This window comes from Saccopteryx leptura, chromosome 3 (genome assembly GCF_036850995.1).
Source record: "Saccopteryx leptura isolate mSacLep1 chromosome 3, mSacLep1_pri_phased_curated, whole genome shotgun sequence".
Classification (NCBI taxonomy): Eukaryota; Metazoa; Chordata; class Mammalia; order Chiroptera; family Emballonuridae; genus Saccopteryx; species Saccopteryx leptura.
The window spans coordinates 112,894,720-112,898,457 of record NC_089505.1 but is presented as its reverse complement, the minus strand read 5'-3'; the positions used below and the strand labels follow the sequence as shown (position 1 = coordinate 112,898,457).

At 50.7% G+C, this 3,738-nt stretch overlaps 1 pseudogene; it reads right to left on the bottom strand.

Moving 5' to 3' along the window:
- Positions 1–747: 747 nt before the first annotated feature.
- LOC136397610 (large ribosomal subunit protein uL24 pseudogene) lies at positions 748–1,181 on the bottom strand (annotated as a pseudogene).
- Positions 1,182–3,738: the final 2,557 nt, after the last annotated feature.

The window sequence follows — 3,738 nt, the reverse complement described above, 5'->3', positions numbered from 1 at the left end:
GCTGCAATTCTGCAAAGTACCAGGAACTGTTTCTCAGGATCGTCACTGCCACTCCCTCAGCCCATCAGAGCTTGGCATCCTCTCTATCCTCCACACCTCACCCCCCACACACATATGCGTACTCACAGCCATCCTTCAGAGGCCCAGAGCCACCTCTCTTCTTCCTGACACAGTCACCTACAAGACTGTTTCACTCCCTTTGACCCTCTGAAGAATTTAGAACCTGGATCTCCGTCTACACCCTGGAAGAACTCAGTATTGGAACTGATGATCTATCCAACCCCCTCACTCTCAGGGCCTTAACCATGCTGGATTTTAAGAAGGCCACAGTTCTTTTCAGCTCTTCCCATGAAGAAGAGAAACCAGTTTCTCTACGACTTGATTTTTGGCCTGCCTTATGACTCACTCTGGCCAACTGAGTGCTGAAGAGGTGACGTTGTACACTCTCAATGTGGGCCTGATTTTGGATCATGAGAGACACAATATCTGGTCATCCCCAAAACCTTAGCCAACAGCCAGCCCAACCTGAGACCTGTGAGAGAGGCTATCTAGACCAGCCAGCTCCAACCAACATGCCAGCTGACCTCAGATACATGAGTGAGCCCAGCCAAGATCAGCCAAGCCTGACCCAGATCAGCAGAACTTCCCAACTGACTCTAGTCTTGGGATAATAATAAATTGTTATCGGTGGTGGATGGTTGCTTCTTTTTATTTCAAATCTTAATGGAAGTTGTAAATAAAATTACTTTATTTCTGCATCTTCTCAATTGTTTCTCTCTTGTATTTGCCCTCTTTCTTACCTACTTGGCAAGATTGGGCTTTACATTCAGGGATCTTTTAGCGGTCTTTGTTCAGCGTTAGTCTAGGGACACCCACCTTGCTGTGGCAAATGCTCACATGAACAATTATACCAATCTTTCTCCCATTGCACTCACTCAATGTGGAAGACATATTTCTTCCTGTAAATCTGGACTGCTTTGCCGATTTGCTGCCCTTTGCAGTGTCCTTGCACAACTTGAACTTCATCAGCCTTTTGGCTCGGCATGAGTAGAACATTGTACTTCTGTCTCAGCTCTCTGGAGAGAGGAGAAGACAACATTTCTGAGAATGTAGGAAGGTGCATTGCAATGCCTTTTATGGTTCTTGCTCTGATCAGAAGTCATAAAGGGGTTAAACTTCATCTTGACCACTGGTGCTTCTATGATGGTCACAAAAGAATAGAAATTGTTGTTTTAAGCCAGTCTGTGAGTGGCTTGTTTGCTTTGGGGGTCCCCTGCACTGTGCCGTAGCCACTGCTCCATGACCCCTGTACGGTGCCATGACCCAGAACCACACATCTCTGCACCGGGAAAATCTGTCCACCCTCTCTGACCTGAGGCTGTTCATCCTCCACGCCCCTCACCTTCCTGCTGTCACAACACCTGTTTTTCAGTTTCATCAAAACCACCATTTTCTTCCCTTTAGTTTTTCCAAATTTACCTTTCCTGTCTTTTTTTCCTTCCCAATACCCACCAAGATCTCATGGTCTATTACATTATCCACTCTTTTGCCAAAGTCTTTTATTGACCCTCAGCCTGCCATCAAACCCTTAGAGAAACCCACTCCTGGCTGTCCAACTGTCCGCCTCCTATGCCACCAGATACTGCTGCAGAAAATCAACCAGCCACATGGATGGCCCTGCCACACACTCACAGCCATCACCTGGCGCCCCACTGTGCCCCACAGGCCTTCAGTGTTTGCCTGGTTGACTCTTGTCATCTGACCCTCTGAGTCCTGTTCAAGTCTTTACCCTTCTCCATGCACTTAAAGACCTACACACTCCCCGGGCAGTGACCTCACCTCCTACTTCACCTCTTCACCAAGAAATGGCATGAGTCACCAACATCCTGTAGCCACTTATAACCTTGCCTGCATGCCCGTGCCCCTGTCTTCCTCCTACTTTGCACAATCAGAAAGGTCTCCTTTCTATCCCCAAGATCACTCCAGGGTAGTCAGTGTGCCGAGGTGTTGGGAGTACAGATTCCAGTATCAGACGATCTGGATAGGTAGCAAGTCCCTGCACAGATGACCGGGCCCTGCAAGAGACAAATGGCCTAGAGAGCTAAGAGCTGAAGGACTTGTTCCTCTTCCAACAGAGCACCTCCTTCTGTCTCTATCTCTGTTTCTATCTCCCCCCTCTCTTCCTATCTCTCTTGTCTCTATTTCTCCAAGTAAGTTTGTCTCCTTTAGGTTCTCATTCTGTGTGTGTATGTTTCTCTCTCTCTCTCACTCTCTCTCTCTCTCTCTCTCTCTCTCTCTCTCTGTCCACACACACACACACACACACACACACACACACACACACTAAATAGTGTATATCCCAGAGGATGCAGAGGATGATCTGATTAGGGCCTGGCATGTCTCAATAGGAGTCTGCGATTAATCCTGAGGCCAGTGGGGAGCCTTGAAAGATTTTAAGCCAGGGAAGGACGTAATCCAATGTGCATTCTATATAAATGGCTGTGACAGTAGAGGGTGGGGTGAGGCTGGAGACAAATTGCAACATGGCACAGTTCTAGAGATCCCAGCGAGAGAGGGCGGAGCCGGCTGGGGTGGGAGAGCTGGCAGAGGGTGTAGATGGGCTGGGGAGATATTAAGGAAGGAGAGGGAACGCCAAGTTGGAGACACAGAGGGAAATGCGTAAGAGATGGAAAGGAAAGAGACAAAGATACAGAGAACACGCGACACAACGAGGACAGAGAAAGAAACAGAAACAAAACAGACGAATGGGGAGAGGTAGAGACGTGTCTGAGGGGAACCCAACAGGAAGCGCGGGGCAGGGCTGCAGGACTCCTGGCTTTCCCCTCCCTGTGGGACCCCCTTCCACCCAGCTCAGTGCCGGGCCTCAGGGGCTGGGCCTGAGGGAAGGAGGGAGGCAGACAGGGGAGGAAGGGGGGAACAGGGAAGGGATGGGGTGGGCGGGAGGAAGGGCCACGTCCATACGGGCCCACCCAGCCCAGTGGCCCCAGCCTCACCTCAGCTCCTAGGTGAGCTTGCATCTACAGTTCTAGAGACAGATATATCACCAGAAGCATATGAGAGTTTGTCAAACAGGGGAGCAAAGCAGAGTTGGATATTTCTCGTTTAGGGGGTCCCCAGAGGCCTGAGTCTCCATTGGTGAACTGGAGAAATTATTGGAGATTCATTCCCTCCCTTCCTGGTAAGGGGTGGGGGGATGTGGGGAGGAAAAGCTGAAGGAACGAGATACTCACCTCAGAGAACCACACAGATTCAGCTGGACTCGGGCAGCCCAGCTCCCGAGAGGGAGGCCACCAACCCAGCCAGGGCCACGACAGGAACCCCCTCCCCCAACTCCCGCGTGCCCTCCCCAGCACGGCTTCCCCTCTGCTGCTCTCCTCTGGCCCCAGAGAGGAGAGACTCCAGTCTAGGCTCCCACAGACTCTCCCTGCTCCTCAGATAGAAGCCACAAGGCCAGCAGCCCTTGACCTCCAAGTCAAGCCAGGTCAACAACTCACTCTGCCTTCTGCCCACTGGGTGACTCCAGGCAGGTCCCTCGGCTCCTCTGAGTCTAAGTTTTTTCTTCTCTAAGAGAAAGGCGAAATGTCATGATTAAAGCCCTAGGTGGTGCCATGGGTCAAGTGCATCTGCTGAAATCATCTGTATAAGGAAGTCCTCCATAAACAGAAAAGTGCATAGGATCCACCTGGCCATCCGGGGAGCTAACAGAGCCCCTGAAAT